Source organism: Ambystoma mexicanum, chromosome 7p, assembly GCF_040938575.1.
Source record: "Ambystoma mexicanum isolate Mex_15411 chromosome 7p, UKY_AmexF1_1, whole genome shotgun sequence".
Lineage (NCBI taxonomy): Eukaryota > Metazoa > Chordata > Amphibia > Caudata > Ambystomatidae > Ambystoma > Ambystoma mexicanum.
Window position 1 is genome coordinate 675,544,121 of NC_090939.1, and position 14,810 is coordinate 675,558,930.

Genomic DNA, 14,810 nt, shown 5'->3' on the forward strand with positions numbered 1-14,810 from the left:
GGGCCTGTCCTGTGTCAAGTTGTCCAAAGCCAACATGTCCTGTGTCCGAAATCCTATCCTAGCCGTCTCATTCTAAAAGTAACTCTAAGGTGTTAAGGGTATTGTCTTTGGCTTGAAAAGTGCACAAATGATCAACAACATATTACATGCACAAACTGCACAAACCAGAACAAGGAAATGTAACAGAGCAATCTAAGAATTCAAATTCTTTAAGCGCAGTGGAAAAAAGTGATATTTATGGAGCTAAAACACACATGTTCTTGATTCTGATTTCAACAAATGGTCTGTAGTGAAACTCTCCACACGATTTATTAAAAAAATACTTATGAGACACTGCTCAAACCCACATTTAAAGGGCAACATACCTATAAAGTGAGACATACAGGGTGATTCATAGAATTCAGCGCACAAGTGGCGCACGCGGCTGGCGCACAGTGTGCGCGTGCAACAATCTGCGCCAGCCGCGTGTGCCAAAATCCATTTCCGCGCACAGCGTATTCATGGATTATAACATCCATTACCAGCCGTGGCGCAGAGTGGCGCAGCGACCCTGCAGCAGCGCCAGTTACGCCCCCAACCCCTTCCCGTGCGCCTTGTACAGCGCACAAATCCCGTACATGGCGCACAGGCCAGTGGACCAGCATACAGGCCCCCAACCACAAAAACGCCTGTAAAACTCTCCGCGCACCACTCCGAATACACGTACCCCGCAGCGCGGGGAGAATCACATGCGATTGGCCCTGTGCGAGCGGGTTGGGTGTATTTCAGGGGTTTGCAGGAAGTTTCAAACACGATTGGCCCTGTGCGAGTGGGGTACGTGTATTTTGGGGGTTCGCAGGAAGTTTCACACGTGATTGGCCCTGTGCGAGCGGGGTACGTGTATTTCTGGGGTGCGCGGGGAGTTTCACATGCGAATGGCCCTGTGCGAGCGGGGTACGTGTATTTCAGGGGTTCGTGGGAAGTTTCACACGTGATTGGCCCTGTGCGAGCGGGGTACGTGTATTTCTGGGGTGCGCGGGGAGTTTCACATGCGATTGGCCCTGTGCGAGCGGGGTACGTGTATTACAGGGGTTCGCGGGAAGTTTCACACGCGAATGGCCCTGTGCGAATGGGGTACGTGTATTTCGGGGGTTCGCAGGAAGTTTCACACGTGATTGGCCCTGTGCGAGCGGGGTATGTGTATTTCTGGGGTGCGCAGGGAGTTTCACATGCGATTGGCCCTGTGCGAGCGGGGTACGTGTATTACAGGGGTTCGCGGGAAGTTTCACATGTGATTGGCCCTGTGCGGGCGGGGTATGTGTATTTCTGGGGTGCGCAGGGAGTTTCACATGCAATTGGCCCTGTGCGAGCGGGGTACGTGTATTTCGGGGGTTCGCGGGAAGTTTCACACGCGATTGGCCCTGTTCGAGCGGGGTACGTGTATTTCTGGGGTGCATGGGGAGTTTCACACGCGATTGACCCTGTGCGAGCGGGGTACGTGTATTACAGGGGTTCGCGGGAAGTTTCACATGCAAATGGCCCTGTGCGAGCGGGGTACGTGTATTACTGGGGTTCGCGGGAAGTTTCACACGTGATTGGCCGTGTGCGAGCGGGGTACGTGTATTACGGGGGTTCGCGGGAAGGTTCACACACGAATGGTCCTGTGTGAGCGGGGTACGTGTATTTCGGGGTGCGCAGGAAGTTACACACGCGATTGGCCCTGTGCGAGCGGCGTACGTGTATTTCAGGGGTTTGCGGGAAGTTTCACATGCGATTGGCCCTGTGCGAGCGGGGTACATGTATTACTGGGGTTCATAGGGAGTTTCACACGCGATTTCACTGTCAGAGTGGGGTACGTGTGTCCAGTGTGGTGCGTGGGGAGTCACACACGTGAATTGTGCCCTCTACCCCCTCCACAGCCCCTGCAGGCAGCCCACACCACAGGGGACTACCCAGCACCCCTGGTCATGTCCCGCACGCAGCCCATCCACTATGGGCATGCCCCCATGTCACCTTGCACGAGTGATCACCAACTCATGTCCCCCAGCACCCGCACCCCAAGCAGGCCCGAATCATGTCCCCCAGCACCCCCAACCCCCGGCAGTGAGGCTCAGGCCCTGACTCATGTCCCCCAGCACTCCCACCCCCCAGCAGTGAGGCACAGGCCCTGACTCATGTCCCCCAGCACCCCCAACCCCCAGCAGTGAGGATCAGGCCCTGACTCATGTCCCCCACCCACCTAGTAGTCAGGGGCACCTGCCAGCAGGCCCCAACTCATGTCTCCCAGCACCCCAACCCCCCAGCAGTGAGGGGCACCTGCAAGGAGGCCCCGACTCATGTCCCCCAGGACCCCCACCCCCAGCAGTGAGGCTCAGGCCCTGACTCATGTCCCCCAGCACCCCCACCCACCCAGCATTGACGGGCACCTGCCAGCAGGCCCCGACTCATGTCCCCAAGCACCCCACCCCCCAGCAGTGAGGCTCAGGCCCTGACTCATGTCCCCCAGCACCCCCACCCCCCAGCAGTTAGGGGCACTTGCAAGCAGGGGGTCGACTCATGTCCCCCAGCAACCCCACCCCCCAGCAGTGAGGGGCAGCTGCAAGCAGGCCCCGGTTCATGTCCCCCAGCACCCCCACCCACAGCAGTGAGGCTCAGGCCCTGACTCATGTACCCCAGCACCCCCACCCACCCAGCATTGACGGGCACCTGCCAGCAGGCCCCGACTCATGTCCCCAAGCACCCCACCCCCCAGCAGTGAGGCTCAGGCCCTGACTCATGTCCCCCAGCACCCCCACCCACCCAACAGTGAGGGGCACCTGCAAGCAGGCCCCGACTCATGTCCCCCAGCAACCCCACCCCCCAGCAGTGAGGGGCAGCTGCAAGCAGGCCCCAGTTCATGTCCCCCAGCACCCCCACCCACCCAGCAGTGAGGGGCACCTACAAGCAGGCCCCGACTCATGTCCCTCCAACACGTCATCATGATCCACAATCATTGGCCTCATGGCCTCCCAAATCCCACCGCAGGCCACCCCTGTGCAAAGACCCAACCAAGTATCCCATCCACCCCACATTGAAATGCCCATTACATGATACAACCCAAATGGCAAGAACGTACATCAACACATGTCTGTCACACACACATAATGGGTGTTGGTGATTGTGAAAACCTACACCGTGACATGCATGAAACCAATGAGAGAATACCACACATCAAAGTAATAAACCAAAATGTATTGAACACAAAAAGAATGTAATCAAATGAAAACATGAAAAAAATGTTTGAAAAAAAAGATGAAATGCAGCATGTCCAAAACACAAAAAGAAAAACATGAAGTCTGAATCCAAATAAATCGAAATGAAAATGTGTCCAAAGTCTCCGGCCACCAAATCTAATCCAAAGGAAATGGAAACAGTAAAATCCATTGCTCCATGGTGGGAAAAATAATAATAGATAAATCCACTGTTCGACTATGTACAAAGAAGTAATCCAGGGTCCATGAGCCCAACGAATGAAATGAAACCTAGCAAAAACAACTACCTAATAAAGAACTATATACAAAAAGGCGGGGTATAGTCCAAGCTCCCCAAATGAATGAAAAAGATAAAGGAAACCTAAAACTACAAACTATATACAATGGCGGCGGGATGGTCCGACAGCTCACTTCCCGATTTCACGGGCCAGGGCATCATCGAACTCCTGCTCGATGTCCTGGAGACGGTCCTCTTCCATGGCCGCGAGGTTTGCAGGGTTGATGGAATGTTGGACTCCAACTCCCTGCGAATGGCCTTGAGGCGCTCGGCCCACCTAAGTGCCCTCCGCATGGAGTTCTCCGGACTGACCATTGTGAGCCGTGCCTCTTCAGCCCGCCGCCGCTCCTCATCTATACACTGGCCCAACCGCAGCCACACGGAAGACACACCCATTCTAGGGTTCTCTTGCCCTCTGGCCAATGCCTGTCCCTCTGATGTCGATGGCCCCGAGCCATCATTGCTCCCACCTAGAGCCTGCTGCTGCTGCTGCTGTCCATGTGCCCTGTCCAATGATGCCTGCACATCCTCCATCAGCTGGTCTCCAGTTGTTGTGGAGCCCAGCCCTGCTGGACCACCGACTCCCGACTGTGGCAGGGATGGGATCTCCACCAAGCTGGCTGTGTTGGTCAGGCCAGGTCTACAGGGGGCCCTGTTGGAATCTGGGCCAGAAGACGGCAGTGAGAACGACTGGCGCATAGTCTCAATAGAGGAGGAGAGGTCCGCCAGAGTGCGCGACACATATAGGAACACACCGACCAGGGCCCCTCCCAACAGTGCCACATCGCGACGCTGCTCTTCATGATGGCATGCGTGCTCCGCCCAGGAAGCACGCACGTCACCATCAATGTCACGCGTGCGCAACTCGACACCAACCAGGAGGGAGCCCATACGGTTGTGGGACCCCTCATCCGCAGGTAGTGGAGAGGCAGATGACGTGGCACTCCCCCCCTACCTGCGGACGGGCCTTGGACTGGGCATCCCTGCTGGTGCATGGTGGTGCAGTCACAGGGTCAAGGACAGCGACATGCACAGGCCCCTCTGCAGTGACCTGTGCTGCCTCCTGACCCTGGCCGTGGACTGCACCACTTGCACCAGTGGTACTACCCCTACCAGGCCCCATGTGCGGGTCAGTAGCGGGCTCCTCCTCCTCTGTGGAGACCACCAACCTGGTTGTCTCCGCACCATCTTCCGCCATTGCAAGCCCCTGTGGGGGCTCACACGTCCCTTCCGCTACAGCCGTAGTGGCAGACTCGGCACCAGTCCCCTCGCTCCCGGATGATGGCAATTCCTGGGAGGGTGGCTGGGCCTTGCGACGCCGCCCGGTGGAGGCATCCCCTGCCGCTTGGCTCCACAGCACCATCTCCGCCGACTTCTTCACTTGACGCTGCGTAGAGGGAGACATAGAACACAAGCACCAGGGTACAGTAAAATATTCCCCTAGACAGGAAGCAATAACACATGAGTGGCTCTGTCAAATGTCACTTCCATCCTGTCCCTCCACAATACATGGGTGAATGCACGCAACACACATGCAGAAACAGGCACGGTGCCTGCAATCAACATCAGCATCCATGTACAAGGGCCTCTTTTAACCAAAATGTTGCCTTCAAACTCGCATGCATCATGGCTCACACTGATCCCATGCACACACATCACCGGAGGGTCATGCATCATGGCTTGTACAGCACAGACACAGTGGATAGACACAGTGGATACAACGGTGACCGCACTGCATGAGTGAAGCTACACATCATCACGGACATGTGTCATGCATCTATGGCGTTTCAAAGTCGCACACACACTTCTCAGACACACACACATGTGCACCATACATGTACATGAGAGCAGCACCCATCCCTCACCACCCCTCCATGTCCAAGAACAGAGACTGGCATGCATTCATGTGTGCATTCCGCATACAGCTCCCAATGTTGCATTGGAACACATGCACCATCCATGTGGTTCACACATTACTGGTCTCACATGCATGACCATGATGTCCCTGCACACACACATTCATACATGGCCTATGTCACACATACAGGCAAGTATCAGACTACCAGCACACTGCAACATGCCCTGTCTCACACAGCAATGCTTGGCCACTTACCGCTCAACTCCAGACGGGTCTGCCTTCGAAGGATCTGGGCGTGGGGTGCTGGGCCTATGCATGCCAGGACCCTCATCTGCGAGGTGCCGGGCCTTGTAGAGGGTCCTGGACCTGAAGTCCTCCCAGCGCTTCCGGACGTGCTTGATGTTGCGTGTTGCCACCCCCTTTGCATTGATGGCAACCACTGCGTCCTCCCAGATCCTCTCCCGTCCTTCCTTGTTGGCGCGTGATGTTCCAAAGAGGGCATCATAATGCCCCAGGACATGCTCCACCAGGACACCATCTTCCTTCTCACTGAAGCTGGTGGCCCTCTGCCTCTCTGGCTGGGGGTCGCCAGTGGTCTTAGATGGTGTTTGCCCCGACATGGCGACCCCCGAGGCAGGTGTGGGTGGGCAACTGGGTCCTGAGGCTGGGCTGTGGAGCGATGGTATCCCAGTCGGGAGTCTTCTGTTCCAGCAGGGGTGGACACAGCAACTGGACCCCTGCAGATGGTTGACATGCAGGCACCAAATAGCAGGACACGTGGGCAGCAGGCAGGCAGCAGCAGATGGCTGGTAGGAGCGTGCTCTGGGTTCTTGGGGTCAGGAAAATGGCCTTTTGGGCAGGAGCGTGGCCAGCTTGATACGGAGTGATTTGGCTTGTGAACAAAGTGCACATCAGCTTGAAATCCGAGGAAAGGCCATTAGCGCGTAAGCGCATAAGTGACATTACAGGCGCGGGCGTTCCCCACAAAACGGGTGCATTGTGAATCAGCACGTGAGAAAACTGCACATCACCGTGCTATTGGAGGAAAGGGCCTTAGCGCGTAAGCCGTAAGTGATGTTGCACGTGTGGGCTGGCTTAAATGGTAGGAGTATCACGCTATTTTTTTGTACGTGCTTTTTGTGGAGAGCGAGCGGGTGTTTCTTGTACTTCTTGTCGGTTCACACGCGATTACTTCACAACGTTTCCAGTTCGTACTCCCTGTTTCCTCAGACTGCGTTCTTTTCTTCTTTTGGCGGGGGTGTTGCCAACGCGCACACGCGCATCTTTTTCACGTTCTTTTTCAAGGCAGATGGTGAGTCACGCACATATTTTCCAACTGTGGTTGCCCCTGTGTGTCACGTACCCCAGGCTGCGTGTAACACGCGTACGCTTATTTTTGTGTTTCTGGGTGCCACAGCGTAGTGCGGGTTCATTTTTCCACGCACGTGGTCTACCAGGTGTTGCGTGCACGTGTACTTTTGTTTTTGGGGTGCCTGTGCATTGCGTGACCCGTCATCTTCCACCAGGGGTCACATACAGCCTTGCTAGAGCACTAGGGTAGGAACACCATCTAGTACCCTACCCCTTTCACCCCAAATGCACAGGACAATTGTTTACTGCAACTCCCATACGCACAACAACATCAGTGCCAAGGCACTCCTGGCAACGGTGTGGGCATTGAAGAATTACCGCCCGTTCATCCAGGGGGAACACATCAAAGTGGAGATTCCACACCAGCCTCTGCAATATCTCCAAAGTGACAGAATCCGGGCCGGAAATGTGAGTAATTCTCGAATTACTTCCTGGATTCTGTCAATGCAAGGCTTTCCTGTGGAGGTCAGATATGTCCAAAACAAGAAGAGGACGAAAGTCTAAAAATCAAGGACAACATGGAGGCATACCTTAATTCCCCACACAAAGTCTTTGAAGAAGACAAGTGTGAGGGAATGCCCACTGTCTATGTGGATGGATGCTCTTACGATGTTGAAAACAACGGGGAAAAAGAACTGGTGGCCGGCGTAGGGAATGCGTGGGTGAATGAGTCTCCAGAACCCTCCGCTGGGTACAAAATCGGTCCCCGAAGTAGTCAAGTAGCAGTGTTGATGGCTGTGCATCAAGCCATCCTCACTGCTGTCCAAAATCAACTCCACAAACTGGTCATAATCACAGATTCGGATTATGTACGGAACGGGTTCGTGGAGCAACTGGTCAATTGGAAAACCAGAGGCATGCTATGTGCTAACAACAAACCCTTGAAACATGGGAAGTTGATCCAAAACATTGATGATCTGGTCACATCGAATGGGATGACCATCTACTGGAAAAAGATCAAGGGTCATTCCAAAGTAGCTGATCAGCTGGCCAAAACCGGGGCCATCCAAGGGGATCTAATAGAGATTCAGTCCCTGTTGGGGGAAATCCAGGTCACGGCTATCACTAGGTCCCAGACAAATGCTCACAATGATCTTTCAACTGCACAATGGAGTAAGGAGACCCCTGATGCTGATTTAATTACGGCTCAGAAGGGGGATCCAATAATTGGTAAGCTTTACCAACACATTGAGGACCCTGAGAACTTTCCCCTGATGGATACCGATTACATTGGGAAGGAGGACCTTAGAGTGTTGATGAAATGTCCAAAAATGTTCCGAATCCAAGACGGGTTGTTGGTAAGGAAATCCCAAGCTCGCCATGATCAGTGGGTGGTTCCTACCTCATTCCGAAGCCTGATGTTAAGTAACGCCCATGATGTGGCCACAGCCGGTCACAGGGGGTTTCATACAACACTTGAGATCTTAAGAGAGGTTTCTTACTGGCCACACATCGGGCAGGACCTCGACCAATACTTGAAGGGGTGTCTGGTGTGTGCACAATTTCAGCTATCAATTCTCACACACCGTGCGCCTCTCCAAAAGAGGGGGATGACACTGCGATGGTCAAATTTGCAAATCGACTTCGTAGGCCCTGTGATTCGCTCGTCTAGGGGAAACAAGTACATGTTGACGGTCACATGCTTGTTTACCAAGAGGGTGGAATGTCTCCGGGCCCAAACTGCAAGGCAGAAACAGCAGCTGCCCTGATGATTAACCACATCTTTTCCCGTTTTGGTCTACCTCAAAGGATTGAGTCAGACAGAGGTAGCCATTTTACCAGCGAAGTAATGACTAAGATGTGGGAGATACGGGGGTGAAAAGGAAGCTACATATTGCTTACCGGCCAGCCTCTTCTGGTGCAGTGGAGAGATACAACAGAACCATTGTGACCATATTAAAAAAGTTTGTGGCAGATTCTGGGCCAAGTTGGGATATCCGATTACCTCTGGTCCTAATGACCATCAGATCTACCCCTTCATCTGCAACTAAAATGTCACCATTTGAGTTGATGACTGGACGCAAGATGGTGCTTCCCTAGCATTTGCTCTGCAGGACCCATGAGCAGACGTTGATCAATGCCTCCACAACTCATGAGTATGTGGAGAATTTGAGGAAACACCTCCAACATGCTTTTGCCTATGCTCAGCGGAATCAAGAAAGATCAGCTGATAGCATGAAAACTCACTATGATTTGAAAACCACCAGGAAGGAATATAATGTGGGAGACCGGGTCTATCTATACAATTTCCAAAGGAACCAGGCCAAACAACGAAAATCTTTGCCTACATGGAAGGGACCCTTTGAAATTATAGACAAGATCTCCCCCGTGGCATACAAGATCCGCCTCCCCAAAGGCAGTTTGGCAGAGGGGGAAGACAAGTGGGTCCACATCAATCAGCTAAAGTGTTGCCATCCCAGGCACACTCTGCAGCAACTGAAGGAGTCCTCTGCAATCCCAGAGGGGGCCGCTCCAGAGTAATTCAGTTCCAACCCTATAATATCCCACATACAGTCTCTAAAATATTATTATTCTTAAATGCCAATGTATCCTGTTATATCTTGTTTTTAAAATAAGACTGCAAAATGTATCCTGATGTATAAAATGTATATGTTCGCCGCACCACTAATAGTGGTGGAAAAATGTCTAGGAATGTGTTTTGCTGCTTTGCTTTATCATCCTAGGAGAGATGAAACCTGGATACTGACCACGGAAGACGACCTGGGGACCGGGAGCAAAGATCCGAGGGGCCCAGGGTACCGCCCAATACTCCCATCAGGACCGGCAAGGAGAACTGATCGAACGACCCTGATGAAGAAAAAATGCTGAACTGTGCCATCTGCGGAATCGAAAGAAGATGATGCGGACATCCCAGCGCGTGGATCAAAACATCCTTTGCACCCGACTTCCCCTCGACTCGAAATCAAAGCGCAGTCGGGCGGGGGGGCTTGTTGGGTGTCTTGACCCACGTTCAAGTTATTATGCTACAACATTTGGTGCTGTGGGCTTAGAAAATCCAAGATGGCGGAAAAACCCACATTTGCGCCAAAATCCAGGAAGACTGCGCAGTTTGTGCGCACACCAAAACGGTCGGCTGACCTGCCACCCACCAGTGTGAGCGTGACGGGCCAGAAGCGCCATAGGCGAAATCAGTGCTAAGAAATATGGTGCTGTTCAAAATCTGTTGTTATTAATGTCAAAAATGGGTGCAATACTGGTGCTCACCACTACCAGAAAGCCAGCGTTTTAAAACCACCAGACACTTGTGTAAAACTGAACAAATTAACCCAAACCAGGCCAAAGAAAGACTTGCTAAGAGGTGGATACAATGTAAAACTATATTCTGAAATGACGGGAAGGAAGTAATTGTCTAATGTATGTATTGAAAATAGCTGGGGATGTCAGCAGCTTAAGTGAATTTGGGTTTAAAGCCACTAAAATCGAAATGTTTAGAATAAATGAGTGACCTACTTTTGAGTGTCACATAGGTTGCAATTGTTTAAATGTCATAGTTTTGAACTTAGAATCAGTGTTCTAGCTGCATGTGTAAAAATTGCAAGTTTGGTTTGAATGTAGAAAACTGGGAACCAAAGTGACATTTAGCTGAAGCCTGGCTTAAAGAGCTTGAATTCTGCCTGACAACTACCCCCGACAGGAGTTGAAACTTGATCAGCAGCTGTGTTCCCAGGCCTTGCTGCATTCTGCTGCCCCTGCCAAAAGGAGATGACACCTCTCTGATTGAATTAGGGGAGTGGCACCTGGGGAATGCAGGAAACTGAACAATGAGCCTTCCTTGGCCCAGGCAAATGTTAAATTAGGGGGGTCGTAAATGGCTTCCTCTTGGAAGGAAATGGGAGGGGCGCTGCATCTGTGAGCAACTTGAGTTGGAGGAAGTGGACAAACCAGAAATTCCACCATGTGCTTTGGGAAACCACACCCCTCTGGGCTAGAGCATAATTTTAAAACGATGGATAATTCATAGTACGGACTTGTCAAAATTATATAATTAATATCATTATTCTTGTGATTTTTCTGTGCACATTTTAAGAGGTGTTAGAACTCTGTACCATGATGCTGAGACAAAACCCTATGAATAATAGTGATTGCAGACACGGAGTTCACGCTAGAAAAATGAAAATTTACTGGAAAATGTGTAGAAAGGCGGTGTACATTTGTGCCATTTTTGGTAAACGTCCGATATTGGTAAACCAACTAAAAACGAAAATAAGTTGTCATTTTTGAATGCAAGCTCTTAGGAAGATCAGAGTTGAACAAGAATGTACCTTAAGTCATCTGCAATCTGTACATGTAATGTCAACCACTTGTGTATCTGGGAAATATGTTTAGTTATGAAAAGGATTTTCTATGGTAAAATCAAAGGGGCGTTTCTTCAATAGACTGTAAGACTCTGACTCACTCTGACTCACTGCTCCCTTCTCAAATCAGGTCAAAGAGAAATACTTGACCTATCAAATCGTGAGTGGGTTGGGCAAAGAAAGTTAGCATTCACACCCATTTTCAAAAGACATAAAAAGAGCCACTTGAAGCCAGACAGGGACATTCATTTTCCAACCTTCAACTGAATTCCTGCGCAGCACGCTGACGAACTCCAGAACTTCACTCCAGAACTTCACTCCAGAACTTCACTCCAGAACTTCACTCCAGAACTTAAAGCAGAGAGGCCTGGACCACCAGCTAAATCCTTTTTCAGCAGGCCTTCAGAATCCAGCAATCCAACCAAACTATTCTACAGCCGGGCGAGCTGTTGAATTCTTTGCCAAGAACTTTTGCCAGAACCAGTAGCAGACCCAGAAAGAAGTGCCGACAGCAGAACCATAGACCCGATCAGAACCAGAGAGACCAGAACCAGAGATCCAGACCGCAGTGAAGTGCAGAGCAGAGCTGAACCAGGGAGCTCTGACTTCAGAACCACCCGCCCGGAGTCCAGTCCACCCTGCTGACCAGACCCTGATGGCCTATTTCAAATTCATAGTGTGAGTACTTAGCCAGAACTGTGCAAAACCAATCTCTTAGCTTAAAACAATCTGATTCAAAACATTTGAACCTGTCCAGAACTGCATCATAGGAATCGTGTGTGCCTTCTCCGATTTTAAACATGTAAAAGTGTCATTTTGCCATTTTGAATCATTGTTTCATTTCTGAAAAACTACCTTCACGAAATTGTCCGTATCTCTTGAACCGTTTGTGCTAGGAGCTGTCCAACGAACCCAGAACCGACTTTCTATTCATTATACTTTTTCCGTAATCGCGCTCGACGCACCCGGAAAAAGTGCCGCGATTTGCGATTTGGCTCAAATTTCTTCACTTGTCAAAATAGCAGCTTCTTGCTTTCCTTTGCTGAAATTCGTTTGCAACCTGACAATCATTCATAGAGCATTGCTAAAGTGATCCTGAACTAATTTAAAGTAGCTATCACCCACCCTGAACCTCTAGAGGGAATTGAAATCAATTTTAGCATATTTCTCTCCCTTGCAAATCACCTGAAAGTCTTTCGCCTGTGTTTCAAAATCATCCCTGGTGCTATAAGCTTGCTAGGGGGGAACTGAATTCGTATTGTACTGTGATTGTATTCCTGAAGACTGTGGGTGTTACTTCCATCTCCTTACATTGCATAGGGGGGGGTGAATTGTCAGAGAAAAAGTGATCATATTATCTTTTGCTGAAATCATATCAAGTTTATTTCTGTACTGCCTTTTATTCATCTTTGCATCTCCTTGAAACCATAAAGCATTCCCATCTACCTTGTTCTTTCCATACCAACTCCTAAGTAATAAAATAAGTGTGCTAGTGTAAGATTATCCATTGTTGATCAACATCATATTCTTAAGTGTGATATCAAATATTAATTTATTATAAAAGTGTGATATATATCTATTGTTTAATTTTTCAAATAAACCTTTTTAATTTGCAAAACAAACCTACTTCTTCGCTCAGTGGGGTCAGGGGGATTCTAAGAGAGGGGCGTCATACAAGGGTTCATCATCGAGATTATAACTTGTCATAAAAATATATAAATAAGGGCTTCCCTTGAGCAATCCCAGACAAGGCACTGACCTAGTGGGAATGCTTGATTGGAGTTTTTAACAGTGGCCTGTGACCCCACCCCCCACTTTGGCACTTGTCTGCTGAAATGAACCAGTGGCCAAGAAGTGCAGTACATTGAACACCTTTTCCAAGAGACTCAGTGCTTGGGAGCACAGGGTGGGTGATGTGAGGTCATCCTCCCGCTCACTCACCAGGTCGAGTATTATGTGTGGTGGGAACCTGTACCTCCCATACACCTGGTCATCAGGCATCCCAAAAAGGCTGGTCCTGGTTGTAAAAATTCTGGGCCTGGCTATCCTCCTCCTCCTGCGGTGTCCCACGACCACTGCTGCGAGGAATGGTATATTCATAGTAGCGTCTGAGCTTGTTTGTTGTTTGCGTGAACTTTTATGCTGCGCGGGGCCGCGTACGCCTGCTTCCTGCTGGCGTGCGTGCTTCCAGATTAGCGTGTCTTTTTTGGCGCATGCGTTTCCCCTGTTCGATTCCATGAATCCTACTCCCTTAGGATCGTCATTACTTCAGACTCTCCACAGCGATATGTCCAACCTTTTAGTTAACATCTGCGCCTGAATGCAGTTATCTGCCTGGTGCGTACAAGAAATTAATCAAAATCAAAATCGAATACGTGTTGTAGGCGTGCGTGTGGGCGTTCCGCACATTTACCTCGTGTACTTCCCCCGTAACGCCCACATTTTCACGCGTTGTTCCCCATTCCGCATGTTACGCCCAGTGTTACGCCCACTTTTGTTGTGTGCACCGCGCTATGTGCGCTTTCGCTGTGCGCGTAGCACACGCCTTTGATGACGTGTGCGCCCGCGTGCGCCACGCAGGATTTTAGCGCACATCCCAGGATTTACAGGCGCACGGACTTCGAATGAATCGATGTGCGCGGCTTTCGCACGCTTGCGCTGCGATTTTCGCACTTGCGCGGTGCACATTAAGTCCATGAATCAGCCTGATAACGCTCTGTACCATTCAACAAGCAATTAACTACATGGTATATTCCAATGATATTGGCAAATTATATAAATGGACAGTGATCACAAGACCAAAAATTACTTTTAATAGAGGATTGTCTCTTTAAAATGTGTCCTAGTCTTTTACCAATGTTTAAATGAGTGGAAACGTGGATACCAACATGATTTGCAGTTTTCTAGAAATGTGGAATATGTAATTTTTTCCTGCTAGATTGAAACAAAGCATATACAATCAAGTCTTTCATCAATTGCTAAACCTATTACTTTTTTATATTATTGAATGCAAATGCCAGCATATTTGCCCCAGCACCACCAACCTAACAATCTGGAGGAAACCTAATTAATAGAAGTCCATTAGCCACAGGAACATAACCGTCGACCCAATGATATATTAAGTTATATGTGGTACAACATACTGTACACCACACTAGCAGGGCAAACAGAACTGGGCTCCTCTGACAGGCAGATGCAAAATAGGTACTTTAACATAACACACCTATATGAACATGCATACACGAAGATGCCTTTATTGGCACATGAACAGAGCCTATACATTGCAACAGTATAGCAAGTGAAATGACATGTTTTCCAATTAGTTTTAAAATGTCAGACAAGTCCATATTTTTAGATAACTAAATATGCTATTTTGAAGCATCATAGTCATCATTTTAGCAGTCAACATGTTACACTATTTGGTCACAACATGAAAATATATCTTCTTACGGTCTACTTTTCAACTAACACAACTTGCATAATAAGCCTTTTTGATATCTGAAGATATGATGATCTCACTTCACTACATACAAAGCTATCATACTTTGTAATTGTGATTGGTTATTTATAACGGACCCGGTGATCGAACCTGTGTTGCTCCATGTCGTCTTGCTTCCAAGGCAAGCGCATGGCCCTTGAGCTATCCTCCAGAGACATCATTCTTTTGATGTTATGAAACCAGTACTTCTTCACTTTCTACAGTTCTTTTGATTTGACCCATCATTTGTAACTGAGGAAAAAACTCTTCCATGTTCTTG